The 16,802-nt window shown below is 41.7% G+C and overlaps 1 protein-coding gene across 2 annotated transcripts in view; it reads right to left on the bottom strand.

Annotated features, from left to right (window-relative positions):
- The window catches only part of LOC126485149 (RNA-binding protein 25), a 188,022-nt gene that overhangs the window by 170,649 nt on the left and 571 nt on the right, over positions 1 to 16,802 (bottom strand). The gene's annotated exons all lie outside the window — the stretch shown is intronic.

Genomic DNA, 16,802 nt, shown 5'->3' with positions numbered 1-16,802 from the left:
ACAGTAAGTTAGTACTAGAAACGATCAGTATTGTAGTTGTAAACTGTTTTAGCTGTGTTGAAAAAGAACCAGAGCTTCAAGCCCTACTAGAAAGCACTAAAGCTCAAATAGTTATAGGTACAGAAAGCCGGCCCACGCCAGAAATAAGTTCAGCCGAAATTTTTTCAAATGATCTAACAGTGTTCAGAAAGGATAGATCAAATACAGTTGGTGGTGGAGTATTTATTGCTGTCAGAAGTAGTTTGCCTTGTAGTGAAATTGAAATAGATAGTTCCTGCGAAATAGTATGGGTAGAAGTTATACTTGACAATCGGACTAGTCTATTAACTGGATCGTATTACCGACCCCCCAATTCAGAAGATATATTTGCTGAACCGTTCAAAGAAAACTTGAGTCTCATTTCAAATAGGTACCCCACTCATACAGTTATAGTCAGTGGTGGCTTCAATCTACCCTCAATATGATGGAAAAATTATATGTTTAAAGCCGGCAGCAGGCATAAAACGTCATCTGAATTTGAATGCTTTCTCAGAAAATTATTTTGGACAATTAGTTCATGAACCCATTCAAAGCGTAAATGGTTGTGAAAACATACTTGATCTCTTAGCAACAAATAATCCTGGGCAAATAGTGAGTATCCTGACAAATACAGGGATTAGCGACCACAAGGCAGTTGCTTCTAGGCTGAATGCCGTAACACTTATAACCATCAAAAAGAAATGCAAAGTATATTTTTAAAAAATGATAAAAATGCTCTTGACACCGTTTTAAGAGAGAATCTTCACTCCATCCGATCTGGTCATGTAGTGTAGAAAAGCTGTGGAATGATTTCAGAGAGATAGTATCACCAGTAATTGAGAGATATATACCACATAAATTAATAAGTGATAGTACTGATCCGCCATGGTGCACAAAACAGGTCAGATCGCTGTTGCAGAAGCAGTGTAAAAAGCATGCCAAATTTAAAAGAATGCAAAATCCCCAAGCAGGCAAAGTTTACAGAAGTTTGAAATATAGCGCGTACTTCAATGTGAGATGCTTTTAATAATTTTCATAACAAAACTCTGTCTCAAAATCTGGCAGAAAACCCAAAGAGATTCTGGTCATACATAAAGCACACCAGTGGCAAGACGCAATCACTACTTGCACTGCGTGATAACAACGGTGAAGTCACTGATGACAGTGCCACTAAAGCAGAGTTATTAAACACAGTTTTCCGAAACTCCTTCACCAAAGAAAATGAAGTAAATATTCCTGAATTCCAATCAAGAACAACTGCCCATATGAGAAACATAGAAGTAGATATCCTTGGTGTCGCAAAGCAGCTTAAATCACTTAATAAAGGCAATACTTCTGTTCCAGATTGTGCACCAGTCAGGTTCCTCTCAGAGTATGATGATACAATAGCTTTGTATCTAGCAATTAACTACAACCACTTGTTCACAGGAAGATCCGTACCTAAAGACTGGAAAATTGCTCAAGTCACACCAATACCCAAAAAGGAAAGTAGGAGTAATCTGTTGAATTACAGGCCCATATCACTAACATCAATTTGCAGTAGACTTTTGGAACATATACTGTATTTGAACATTATTAGGTACCTCGAAGAAAATGATTTATTGACACATAGTCAGCATGGATTCAGAAAATATCTTTCTTGAGAAACACAACTAGCTCTTTATACTCGTGAAGTAATGAGTGCTATCGACAGGGGATGTCAAATTGATTCCATATTTTTAGATTTCCAGAAGGCTTTCGACACTGTTTCTCACAAGCATCTTCTAACCAAACTGTGTGCCTATGGAATATCGCCCAGTTGTGCAACTGGATTCATGATTCTCTGTCGGAAAGGTCACAATTTGTAGTAACGGATGGAAAGTCATCGAGTAAAACAGAAGTAATATCTGGCATTCCCCAGGGAAGTGTGACAGGCCCTCTATTGTTCCTGATCTATATTAACAATATAGGAGACAATCTTAGTAGCCGTCTTAGATTGTTTGCACATGATGCTGCCATTTACCATCTTGTAAAGTCAACAGATGACCAAAACAAATTGCAAAATGATTTAAATAAGATATCTATATGGTGCAAAAGTGGCAATTGACCCTGAATAAAGAAAAGTATGAAGTTACTCACATAAGTACTAAAAAAAATCCACTAAATTTCGATTGTGCAATAAGTCACACAAATCTGAAGGTTATAAATTCAACTAAATACTTAGGGACTGCAATTACAAATAACCCAAATTGGAACAATCACATATATAATGTTGTGAGTAGAGCAAATCAAAGACTGCACTTCATTGGCAGAACACTTAGAAGGTGCAACAGGTCTGCTAAAGAGAGTGCTTACACCACGTTTATCCACCCTATTCTGGAGTATTGCTGTGCAGTGTGGGATCCGCATCAGGTGGGACTGACAGATGACATCGAAAAAGTTCAAAGAAGGGCGGCTCATTTTGTATTATCATGAAATAGGGGAGACAGTGCCACAGACATGATAAGTGAATTGGAGTGGCAATCATTAAAACAAAGGCATTTTTCGTTGCTATGGGATCTTCTCATGAAATTTCAATCACCAATTTTCTCCTCCGATTTCGAAAACATTCCGTTTGCATCCACCTATGTAGGGAGAAATGATAATCACGATAAAATAAGAGAAATCAGGGCTCGCACAGAAAAATTTAAGTGCTCATTTTTCCCGTGCGCCATTTGAGAGTGGAACGGCAGAGAGACAGGTTGAAGTTAGTTCATTGAACCCTCTGCCAGGCACTTCATTGTGAATAGCAGAATAATCATGTAGATGTAAAGTTGTCATTCTCTGCACCATGTTGAAATCTTATCAATATCTGACTGAATATTTATGCAGTTTTTTTCAGATAGTACTTCCTTACAAATAACTGCATCTGACAATGTTTATGCAACTTCTTTCAGATAGTACTTCATTATAGATAACTGTATCATCTGCAAAAAGCACAATTTCACTAATAATATTGTCTGCAAGGTCATTAACATACAACACGAACAGCAAGGGTCCCAAACACCCAACAAACTTCTCTGGGATACACCCAAAGTTACTTCTACATTTGACGATGACTCTCCATCCAAGATAATATGCTGTGTCCTACCTACCAAAAAGGCCTCAATCCAGTCACAAATTTCACTTGATACCCCCGTGTGATTGTACTTTTGACAATAAGCATACATGTGATACTGAGTCAAATGCTTTTCAGAAATCAAGAAATACTACACCTACCTGGTTGCCTTGATTCAAACTTTCAGTACGTTATGTGAGAAAAGTATGAGTGGGTTTCACATGATCAATGTTTTCAAAATCCTCACTGGCTGGCATTGAGGAGGTCATTATGTTTGAGCTCAGAATATGTTCTAAGATTCTACAACAAATCAATGTCAAGGATATTGGATGGTAGTTTTGTGGATCACTTCTGCTACCCTTCTTGCAGATGGAAGTGACCTGTGCCTTTTTCCATGAACTGGGCACAGTTTCCTCTTCATGGTATCTATGATAGATTATACTTAGTAAAGTTTCATAAGATATCTTATCACATCCACCACTAACAAAACTGTAATTTTCCCATCTGACTGTTGGACAAATAAAGTCTCCACTGATGATTACAGTATGATTGAGGAACTTGCATACAAGTGAACAGAGGTTCTCTCTAAAGTTTTTTGTTATGCCAGGAGATGAGTCTGGTGGGTGATAGAAGGATCCAATTATTTTATGCCCACCCCCGATACTGAGTCCTGTCCAAACAATATCATATGCTGCTTAAATTTCTATCTTGGTGGATCTGAGTTCATTTACTGTGACAAATACACCACCTCCATTTCCCATTTACTTATCCTTATGACATACACTTAAATTTTCCCAAAAAACCTCACTGCTATCAATTTCAAGTTTAAACCAGCTTTCTGTACCTAGTGTTACGTGAGCTTCACTGCTTTTCATGAGTAATTCAAACTCTAACAAACTCCCACAGAACCACAGGCCACAATCAGTTCTGGAGACAAGCTGCAAATTATGCACTTTGTTGAAACTCCATACACACGGCTGGTCTTCTCAACTTTTTCTGATAATCACTGGAATGATCCAAGAATGACCTCAGAGCCTAGACGACAGGCATCATTTGTTTCAACAAGTGTCACAATCTGCAGTTGGTTGCACCCTGCTCCCTCAATGGCTGCTGGAATAGCCTCTTTAACATGCTGAATGTGGCCCCCAGGCATACATACTGAGTGCACCTGGTGTACTTTCCTGTCCTTTGCTGCCATTTCGTGAAGGGGAACTTTCACTCCCTGTACGTTTGAACTGCCTATGATTAATAGATCCCCACCCTTCGTGTTTACCTCCTCCTGGCACCAGACAAAACAAATTTCCCCAAAACAGGTGAAGTGAGTCCCAATGGTTCAAATTTCAGTTTCACTGAAAGACAGTCTCTCAAATTTGTTGGTTGGGGGATCTGTACAACATCCTGGTACCCGTCCACCCTGTGCAGTATGCCTAGATCTATCATTGACAGACCACTAGTAGCAGTTCCTCCTGCTTTTTTATTTCATTTGTTGTCCTCGGTGTCGACGTACTGTGTTGCTACACTGGCTGAAAAATGGGTTGTGGATTCCGACACACACTACTGTAAATCATATAGCTGACAGGTGCCCAGTTGCGTTTCACAGTACTTTAATTTCTAAGTGGCACACAGTTTGATGATATAACCACGAAGGTACTCAGCAAGGGTCTCAACTTCACAATGACCCCCAGAAATGTCCCATTTCAGGTTTCGTCAGTGCAGTAGAGCAAGTTGCAGCCACACTTCCACCCAATGTGGCAGAGGAAGTCCGCCGAGAGACTTGCAGGGCACTCCCCAATGCCAGGCCTCCAAAATCAAACATCACATCCGAGGAGAGGCTTGCAGTGAAGAAGCTCCGGGAAGACAACAGTACTGTAGTACTGCCAGCAGACAAAGGGAACTCTACAGTCATTTTACAGCGGGTGGATTATGATAAAGTACGTCAACTTCTGGAGGACACAGCATATAGAACTTTGGAGTGTGGCCCCACTGACAAGGTGTACAAGAAGAGCAGGGCTCTCCTGAAGTAGACAGGGATGCCTGAGAAGATCATCAGACAAATTCGGGCAAAAGCACCAGTGCCACCTAGGCTGTATGGTCTGCCTAAAATACACAAGAAGGGCATGCCTCTACGTCCTATTGTCACTAATATTGGGGCACTTACATATGCAACAGCCAAGTATTTGAAAAATCTGCTGTCTCCGTATGTGGGGAAATGTGTTCACCACATCCGAAACTCAGAAGACTTCCTGCAACGCCTCAAACAACTACGCATCACAGATTTGGACATCATGATTAGTTTTGATGTGGTATCACTGTTCACCAGGGTCCCACTGAGACACTCGCTAGAACTGATTGCAGAAAAATTTGATGGTGCTCTGCTGAACCTGTTCAGGCATACACTGACATCCACGTATTTCCTATACGGGAACCAATATTATGAGCAAACTGAAGGTGTAGCTATGGGTAGCCCACTGTCTCCTGTGGTTGCCAACGTGTTCATGGAGAGATTTGTGGAGAGGGCATTAGAGACAGCCAGATATAAACCCACACGCTTCTTCAGGTATGTGGATGACACCTTCGTAATCTCGCCTCATCGGAAAGACAGGCTCGATGAGTTTCTGGAACATTTTAACTTGTGCCACCCGAATATCTGGTTCACCATAGAACAGGAAAAGAATGGCCAGCTGCCGTTTCTGGATGTACTAGTAAAAAGGAAAGCAGATGGATCAATTGGCCACAGTGTGTATCGAAAACCCACACACACTGATTTATATCTGCAGGCCAGCAGCTGTCACCACCCTGCACAGAAGAACAGTGTTCTTAAGACATTCGTCCACAGAGCACGTGACTTGTCAGACCAAGAAAGTCTACCGACAGAAATATAGCATCTCAAAACAGTGTTCTGCAAAAATGGATATACACTGAAACAAATTGAGATGGCACTCCAACCAGCCACTACACCACAAGTTCCAGAAGCAGAGCAAGATGAAGCAAAGAAGGTGGCGTATTTGCCCTATACTGGCTCTATTTCTGCCATAATTAGTAGAATCCTCCGTAAATACAATATCAAGTGTGTTTTCTGTCCATCCAGCAAGATCGAGGGACTGGTGGGGAAAGTCAAGGACGACCTGGGTTTACGGAAACCATGGATTTATAATATACCTTGCCAATGTGGCATGTCCTACATTGGCCAAACAACGAGAACAGTAGCCATCAGGTGCAAGGAACATCAGAGGCACACCTGATTAAGACAGGCAACAAAATCAGCCATTGCTGAACACTGCCTAGAATTAAGTCATGCCATGAATTATGAAGAAACCAAGTTTCTAGCACAGATGCCCAGATTTTGGGATAGTGTTGTAAGGGAGTCAATAGAGATAAAAATGACCGATAATCTCATGAACCGTGACACGAGGTACCAACTAAGTAGAGCCTGGGATCCTGCTATGGAATTGCTGAAGAAGCAACGGGGACAGCTGCAGCACTCCACAAATAGAAGAACATGGACATGGAGAACGATCCCCACACAGAGTTATGGGTGCACCAGACTGAAGATGGAAAGCCCAGGGTCAGGACTGATGGGCGCGGACCACAAACGGAACATCTAGAACCGCAACGGACCGAAAATGGGACGGCAACGCTCCAGCAGATTACAGTGAGCAGGAGAGGACCACAGGGGGAACGCCTGGTAACACAGACGGGATTCCAAACACACCAGACCGAAGATGGAACACTCAGGAGCCTGTCTGGCGGGCGCGGACCGCAAAGAGAACACCCTGGACTGCAGCGGACGGAAAAGGGAACAGCAATGCTCCAGAAGACCACAGCGAGCGGGTGCGGACGACAGAGGGAGTGCTTGGTGAAGGGGGAAGGCCACAGGCATAAGTAATGGACCAGGTCCACTCGAGGAGTAGTCTCAGGTTGCACCTGATGAAGGTAACGAGTTACACTACGAAATATCGTGCAAGTACGACGCTGATATCCGGCAGAGCACCCAACAACCCAAGATATTATTACAGGATTGTTTTTCCTACTCAAGCATATTAACTTACATTTTTCTACTTTTGGAGTTTGCTGCCATTTATAATACCAATTAGAAATTCTGTCTAAGTCATCATGTATCCTCCTACAGTCACTCAATGAAGACACCTTCCTGCACATCACAGCATCATCAGCGAAAAGCCACAGACTGCTGCTCACCCTGCCTGTCAGATCATATATGTACGAGATGGAGTCAAAAAGTAACAGGAAATTTTTAACTTCACAGGGACTATGCATCCGATTTTCGATTCTTTCTTTTTTTATCTTGCTGGTACACTTTCCGATGTATGTTCGCATCTTTCACTGTTTCGAGTATGTAGTTTATTGTTAGTCTTCTTGACGAATTTGCTTTTGAAAAAGGTGGATCAATGAATTTGCATCAACGTTTGTTTGAAAAATGGAATACAATGCAGCACCGCATTTGAAATGTTGACTATACATGCGGACGGGTCACTTGCATTACGTCCGAACCTTTCCTGCACTAAGGTAACAAAGTGGTCACAAAAATCGTCGTTTCTCATAATCGCTTCAAGGTATCAAAACAAAGATTTTTGGAAATGACAGCACACACAAAGGTCTATTTTATCATATGATTAACACTCAATACATTTTTGTAAACGAGCGAGCAGAGTGAAAACAAGACTACCTATAAATTACACCGTGTGGTTTTGTCTGAATTTTCATAGCCAAATAAAGAGAGAGAAACTGGCAAACGGGTATCAACGTGACCGGCATGAGGTCTAGTTTTGAATGAAAATTTTTAACTGCTTCAAAGTTATCAGTGTAAGTAAGAAAAACTTAATTAACAAGTCGAGGAAAAACTGAAATATTTCATGAAAAGCTGCTGCCAATCTATGTAAATGAAGTGTCGAAAATATCATCTGTTCAAGGTGTAGTCTTTTACACATAAAAACGTACATTGGTGTGGTATTTAAATGCCAAAGGCTTCCTTCGAATCAAGTACCAGTTAGGATTTTCAAGAACAGAAGACATTAAGAAGGCAAACGAGGAGTCAGTAAAATCACACTTTCTGAATAAAGCTTGAAAATAAAAAAAATGAAATACATCGTTCAAATTTTTGATGAAATTATTTGTGTAAAAGAAATAGTAGACCAGAGAAACATTCTACATGCCTTACAATGATGCTTGAAATGATGAACAGAAAATGAGGTGCACCAAACAATTCCCTAATATTTTTTATTTCATACTTCTAGACAACTCATTTCACAAAACGTTTTGACTTTCTTTTCAAAACTTTTGTGTGCTTTACTTTTACAGACTATTTAGATTAATTGAAACACTTGGCCTTAACACTGACTGCTGATGAATTACGTTCACAACATCAACTATCTGTAAAATTTCATGGTTCATTGTAATTTATTAGGAATTTAATGTGCGTGATATACTGAGACAGGTGTGTACACTTAAAGATCAAGTACTTTGCCACGACCTTAAATATATGCTTAGTGATGCAGTGTAAAAAGTAGACAAAAAATTTAGTACACAGAATTGTAACCGAGTCAGTTAAAACGTAAGAAGTACCTGGGATCGAACCCAGTACCTTTTCAAATCCATAATCACAAACTGTAACACTATCGCTACACCACAGCTAGCTGTTATTCGCTGTTCTCAATCTGTACACATATTTAGGCTCATCAGTCATTCCTCCGCATTTATCGGCTGTTAATAGCTCTTGATCATGTAAAAAACCACTTGTCTTTAATTTATCGATGAGATAGTCGAATGCTCCTCTGCTCGTTCACATGTATTCGAGGAATTTGTCCTGCGATCTTCGTAATTGATGGTATAAATTATGAAATTCCTCCCTTTGTAAATTTCATTTATTTTCTTAAGTAAACCTAATTTTGTAGCCTTACTCTTCCGCTACAGTATTCTACAGTTTAGGGGTGTCATTTTATAGAAACAGCTGGTTGGGTCGAAGCAGCCATGTTGTAGCAGGAGATGGTCGCTCGGACGCAGGACATCCAAGTTTTTCGCCCAATGCTGCTGCTTGTCGCTGGAGCGTCACATATCCATACGTTGTTCACTGTCGGCCGTTTCTGTCGCTCATGTAGGGCACAGCCTTAGAGAGAGTGATGAAAACCTCATTCATGAATCAATGAATCAATCATAAAACCAGGTCAGCCCAAGGCATCACCTGCTACCACCAGGGGTAGCGAGTCAGGAAGATTACAGTGTCTGCTGCAGGGTGACTACGTTAAGACAGTCCAGCAAAATGTGGACCACAATCAAATGGCCACCACAATGACAGTGGAGCGGATCGTCAGCCAAGTATGGGCGATGGAGTCCTTGTCAGAGGCATGCATAGTGGTTTTTTTGGACTTCCACAAATTCATGGTATCCTTTAGTGCTTGTAGTTTGTTTAGCGAAGTCAGAGTATGCCATTCTTTACACAAATCCTTACAATTTGATTGGATAATACCAATCGAAGTTCTGGTGCTGGAATATCGATCTCAAGAGGCAGCTTGCCGGTAATAAATTCGGCCAGCAAAGGGGGGGACGGGGGGGGGGGGGGGGGGGGGGCGGCACTGGAGGACTCACAGCTGCCAACAGGCCATCAATAGCCACTAAAAAGAGAGGTACCCTATTCTCTTGTGTATGGAAGATGCTACAGAAGGTGCTAACCTGTACCTGAAAAGTGCAACATGAAAGGAAGTTCTGGATAAAAATCAGGAGTGGGAATCAGAGGCCCCACTCATGTAAGGTGGCGCCATGTGGTGGTATAAGCTGTATGCAAATCAAAGGAGACTGCAACACAATTTTGACACCAGGCACAACCATTCAGATAACAGACTCCAGGTGAACTAAATTATCAGCTGCAGAGTGGCACTGGCAAAAACCATATTGGACTGAAGACAGAACGTCCCAGGATTCAAGAATCAAATAGAGTTTTCAACTCACCATATAGTCAAGTAATTTGCAGAGGGCATTGGTTTAACTGATCAGACAATAGCTGTCCATCTGAAGAGACAGTTTACCAGATTTCAAAACTGGAATGATAACATCTTCTCACCATTGGGAAGTGAATTCCCCTCATGCCATAGATGGCTGAAAAGGGAAAGTGCATGATGTTGGCTAGCTAACAATAAGTAGTGAAGCATTTGAATGAGCATCAAGTCTGGTACACGAGCCATCTCGGAGCAGAGAGCATGGATGCTGGCGAATTCCTACTCACTAAACGTGGTGTTAATAGGTTCCAGGCAACGGAAAACGAAAGATAAAGGGACTCATTCCGACTCGTGTTTGAAACGACGGAATGCAGGCAGATAGTGGACCCATGCTGAGGCCTGGGTGACATGCTGAGCAAAATACTCAGCAACAGAGTCCGGGTTGATGAGAATAACACCATTCAGGGAAATTCCTGGCAACCCGTATGAGGATGGCAGCCAAATATGCACCTGATCTTTGCCCACACCTGTGAAGAGAGAGTATGCAATCCTATGGCAGCGACATACTGTTACAAAAAAATCTGTTTTTGGTATTAACTTAGAAAACAAGCCCAGGTAAAAAGCTGTTTAAAGGCCAGGAGATGGTTGAGAGATGGATGCAATTTGTAGCATTGAAGGGCACAACAGTGGTCGTTAATAGCCGCAGCAATTTTCGGGGGCCCACCATCGAGGATATCCCGAGGAAGAAGGAATCGCTGAAACAGCTGCTGAAAGGATGGTGTGGGTCAAATGGACTCATTGGTGGCATCGTGTCGTGGAACTGATGGGATGGCAGCCAAGGAAAAGACATCCTAATCCACATTAGTGAATGTGTTCAGATGAATGATGCTAAACAAAAGATAAGACACTCAGAAAATGATCCTAGAGGGAACCACATTCCCAATGGGTGTTAAAGAAGAGGGTTTCTTCTCCGGCCACGGTTCCATGAGAGAAGGGAACAAGAACGGCTAAAGAGGAGAAAAGGGAAAGGGGACAGGATGTAGGTGAGGAGGAGGAAAGGATGCAACAGATGTAACGGCAGATGTTACAAGGTACCTTGTGGAGACAGTTGAACTTCTGTCAGGCCTAAAAGGAAGACAGACAGTTGAGAGTTTTGGATTCATACCCTGAAGCTTTCTTTCCTTTTATAGATTGGGCACTCTGGCTAGTGAGGAAAATGTGGGCCGAAACAGATCACACACATAGGCAGCAGAGTGCGAGGACTCCCCACATGGGGAGGGCAGCCACAGTCGCCGCAAATAGGTGGCGCCTAACATAGCAAGACACATGGCCTAAACAGAGACAATGGAAAGAGCGGATGGGAGGTGGGTATAGGGCTTCATGTTGCAATGTTAAATCATTACTTTACTTTTTCTGGAATTGTATACCCATCAAATGCCAGGATGAAAGCACCAATATCAACACAATTGTCCTTAGGATATCTCTGGGCTCACCAGAAGAAATGAACACTGCACCAAACAGATTAGCCCAGAGTTCATCATCAGATTGAAGAAGGTGGTTCCTATGGAAAATACTGCCCTGTGTCATAACAACAGACTGGTGAGGGGTACTACTCATCAGGATGTCTCATAAGTACTCGACAGTACAAAGGGAAGCCGACTGATTGGCAAAAGATATTTTAATACTTAGGGAACTAGATCGCAACTTTCAATGGGAGTCAACTTCACCACCGAACTTATTTTCAATGTGGGGGAAAAAAAAGAGCAGTTTGGAAGTGGTAAAAGTTTCACCATCTGTCCTGGAACAAAACAAATACCGGGAAAAGGGTTTCCGTCAAGTGGGCCTGGCCCTCCTCCCAGGGAGTGACCAAGAGGGGGAAGGTCAAGGAAGTAAAAGTAGGAGCAGACTGAGAACTATTCCTATCTGAAGAGATGGCTGCAGACAAGTAGCCACAACTGTGGAGCTTAACACAGGCTTCATGTGCAGAGCCTTCACCTGGTACCACCCATTCCGATCAAGAGCTCACCCCTTGGATGTCAATGAGCTGCAGCAGGGGCAACTAGGCACAACAGTCGTAGCCGGAAGTTCCAATGCTCCAAAAAGATAAGCAACTATTCCCAGGCATGCGTGAGGCAGTGACAGCTTATGTACCAGAAGTGTGATCCCTGTGATGTCAGGGGGCTCAGCCAGATGAGTACATAACAGCCCTACCATATGGACTGGCAATCGTGCTGGTGACCTAGCTGGGAGAGGGGAAGGGGTGGGAGGAAGGCTACGGAGAGGGTGGAAAGGGAAAGGAGGAGGGAGAGGCAGCCAAGCCAGAGACATCAGAGAGGGAGTGCTTCCCCAAATGGGTCACACTACGGAAACAATTTAGAAAGGGAGCTCAAACACTAAGGGGGATCACGAAAAGCCAAAAAGAAGGAAATGCAAGATAAGACCACACAGGAATAGCAAACCCACCGGAATAGCCAGGTCATCGTAAAGGGAAACACCGAGGGAGAAAGAGTGGGGTTAGAGAGGGAGAAGCTAGTGTGGGGCCAGAGGGGGGTAAGAACCAACTACCACATACAGGGGTGAGAGTGGTAACATGGACAAAGAAAGCAAAAGAAAATATAGACACAGAGAAAGCAGGAGACGATGGACAGAGTAAGTGGGAAGAGGAAAATTGAGAAGCAACCCACACACACGAATGCAGTCTCAGGCAATCGATGTGGTTTCTGTTGCCTAAGACGGCAGTCTTGTGTGTGTGTGTGTGTGTGTGTGTGTGTGTGTGTGTTTCAGTTATCTATATTTGATGATGGCCTTACTGGCCAAAAGCTTTATTTTTGACAGTCGTTTTGTTGTGTCTATCTGCAACTCAGCATTTCAGCTGTATGGTGAGTAGCAACTTTCCTTTTCATATTGTTTTACATTCCATCCTGGATTTTCCATTGTTTGAATAAATACATACCCTAGCTATGCCAGTTACGCAACTAGTATGACAGTAAAAAAAACCTAGCTGTAGAGACAGCCTGATCTGTAGCTTTTCCTGATGTCTAGGTTAGGTTGGAAAATAACAGTTTTGTTGTGAGTTCGTAAAGCCAACGAATGTGATACTAAAACAAAGACTTGAAGTTTAGCCTATTCGAAAAGAAAAAAAAAATCACCAATAATGCCACATTATCATCACCGTATTGTTTAGAGCTTGGGTCGCACCTTTCCTATGTCAGTCATCAAACCCGAAGACTCTTATGGAACATTTCCCTGCATCTAAAATTTTTTGCTCATCATCCCTGCTCATCTACAACCTATCTCAAAGTATATCCACAATGCTCCGACATCTAGTCACCTGGGATTTGTGAAAACTAGAACAAATCAGATGTAGGTATCACTGATCAGATCTCCACCAATCTGTTAAGACACTACTTGAGCTGTTGTAAGGAATGCCAGTGACAGAAGCATGAGCTGCAATTATCTCTGGGGCATTTGATACAGATTCCACCTGCAGCTGCACAATTCACCCAAATTGGAGAGGTTCTCAAAGCCAACAAATGGAAATAAATGGATAATAGATTGCACTGACTACCTCACCTCCTACATCAGCAAAGCTGTGTCAACTGCTAAAGCTTCAGAAATTGCAAGGTTCCTTGTTGAAGACAATATTTTGAAGCACAGAACACCCCTTGTGATGATCTCTAATCACGGAAAGATTTTTCAGTTGAGACTAATATCAGAGGTAATTTCACACTGTGACAACACCCACAGGATGACAACTACCACCCACATTGAAATGGCCAAACAAAAGCTTTAGTAAGATGTTGGCAGAAATGCTCTTGATGCACATTTACAGTGAACAGCGACTGGGATACAATGCTGTCCATTCTGACAGTCAGACATAACGTATTGAAGAGAGACACTACAAGCTCACATTGTTCTTTCTGCTCTGTGGCCACACAGTCCAAAATAACAATGGATACACTGAAAGTTGCCATTTTAACTGGATGATACTCAGGATGAATATTTACCTTATCACCAGGACCACAGAAGTAAGACAGTTGGCTCACACACAGGCCCTCGACACTGAGGAGAAAGACTATGAATGCTACACAGCCAAGCACCTGCAAGTGAGCTACAGCCTGGGACGCTTGGTATAGATTTATACTTCTGTGTGGAAAGTGCGAGTATTGGCAAAGTTACTAATGTGCTACTTTACACTGTATGGTATTTTCCATCACGTGTCGGACACCAAATAAGGATTATGATCTTTCATCAATAAGACAAAAGTCAAGAGACATTGTCCATGTCCTTCATACGAGGCCCTCCTACAGTCCTGAGGCATAGGTCAACACCATGGTCTCCTCATTCAAGGAAACTGAAGCAGCGCTTTATGATCTCAAAGCTTCGATGCTCGAATATGACAACATGAACCGAACGTAACGATCCTCCAGACCTGCCATATGAAAACCACTAATAGTACCTAAATCTAGGATACTGTACTCAGCTCCAATGAGAACTTCTAATACAGTGCATTGCTGTTTCTCAGGAGAGGGAGCAATTCCATGAGCTGTGCTGTGGCAATCAGTGCGTCACCGGCTCCAACCTGATCACCAGCAAAATACTTGTTATTAAGTAGCTGTCATTTCTGGAAAGTTCTAGAAATTTCTTATGTTTATAATGTTTGCATATTCTGCAACACTGCATGTCAAGGACGCAGTTCCATCTGCATGTTAATGTCCATAATAAATGTGCTTTCAGTGTAAGTGTTGCATTTCAGTGATGGCCCTGGTTTTGTTTTTGGAGTTGATTAGGGATGTGGTGTCACCGCCAGACACCACTCTTGCTAGGTGGTAGCTTTAAATTGGCCACGGTCCATTAGTACATGTCGGACCCGCGTGTCGCCACTGTGTGATCGCAGACCGAGCGCCACCACAAGGCAGGTCTCGAGATACGGAATAGCACTCGCCCCAGTTGTACGGACGACTTTGCTAGCGACTACATGAACGAAGCATTGCTCATTAGCCGAGCCAATAGTTAGAATAGCCTTCAGCTAAGTCAATGGCTACGACCTAGCAAGGCGCCATTAGTAACATTGCATGTATCTAAAGAGTCTAACTTGTATCGCCACAATCTCCAGATGTACCAAAAGGATGGATTAAAGTTAAGTATTCCAGAAGCTACGTACTTTTCTTTATAGCATTCATAACGTATCCTGTTTCAGACCTCACGCACCCTGCTTTGGCTTAGCGCGTGCCTTTCGGCTTCCTCTCATTGTGTCTAGGCTGTCTTGTCTAGACACAACAAGGGATACAATGTGACAATACATAGGCCTCTACACTGCAGGACTCCCAACACAACAGAAAATAATCAGAAATGAAACTATCAACTTCAAAGCTAAAATACACGTCCAGCTTCATTACATATAAGTTTGTCACAACAACCTAGGTTCAAATACACATTCACTGGTTTCACAACACACAGCTAAACTGTCACTTTCCAGCCTGTTTTAGACATTGGGATATGCTATAGATCAGTCTGTCACCACTACCACAGTTCCACCTTTGTGAGACACACCTACTTAAATTAATAGTTGGAAAATGGTGTACACACAATAAACACCTGTAAGCGACAAAAGCTGAAAATTAATGGGCCAGTCACACAAAAGAAGTAATTTGTATTATTTTCTCACCAGAACAAATATAGGCTACATATTTCACAAAAGATCATTAATAACATTTCAACATATGGGGTAGAAAAATGTTATTGGCACAGAATATCTGAATATGATCTACGATGTTTCTGACCACTATCAGCAGCTTTTATTTGCAGAAAGCAGATGTCTAACTTTCTGTGAAAATTCCCTTCATGCAACTTTTATTTGCTTGGACAAGTGGGAGAATTTATGGATGGACAAAATTTCACATAAAATTCATCTGCACATCTCTCTATCCTTAAAACACATATCTATAGACATAGGACAATGAACCTGTGTGGTTGGGCTGTGCTGTTTATAAACAAACAACACGTGTGATATCAAGAAGCCTATTTCCAATCATCTCAATCAATTAAATTTTGTGAAAAATACATTATTGCATTACTGGTTGAAACTGAGCTCTTACTGGGGAATTAAACCAAAAATTACAAGTATTCTTCTATATAAAAAAAAACTTGAATTATTTTTACATCAATAGGCAAAATTCAATTTAAAGACTCCTAGCATAATGTAATTGAGTAGTATTCTTGCACAATTAATTCTTCAATCCACAAATCAATTTTCATTAATGCATACCAGCACCTTTTACAGAATTGTACAATGGCAAGCATTTTACTGGTACAGAATTGAAGTACGAAGTACATAAACAGGATATTATATTGTCTAACGCAAATGAGTGTCGAAATGCAATGTAAATAGAAAAGGTCTATGAGGAACTACCAAAGTTTTGTCCAGCAACACATTTCATTATTTTTCATTGACATCCACATGACAACACTTTCAAAATAATAGTTTAAATGATGAGTCTGGTACTCGACATGCAGTTGTAATACATCATCCTGCAGTTTTCAAGTTCATAATTTCAATGTGTCAAAGACTGCTATCTTTCTACAATACAAACCGGTGTTTGTTTCTTTTGTCAGTACAGAAATACCTTAGTGGTCAAAAACGATTACGAGTATATTTCTTCATGAAAATGCCCCTTTTGCAATACAATAAATTGCCACAATAGACCATACAATAAAATTTTGTAGATCATTTAACAAAGACGCCTAAGTTCTGTGCATCA

This window comes from Schistocerca serialis, chromosome 6 (assembly GCF_023864345.2).
Source record: "Schistocerca serialis cubense isolate TAMUIC-IGC-003099 chromosome 6, iqSchSeri2.2, whole genome shotgun sequence".
In the NCBI taxonomy this organism is placed as follows: Eukaryota; Metazoa; Arthropoda; class Insecta; order Orthoptera; family Acrididae; genus Schistocerca; species Schistocerca serialis.
The sequence above is the reverse complement of the archived record's forward strand: the minus strand, read 5'-3'. Positions and strand labels throughout refer to the sequence as shown.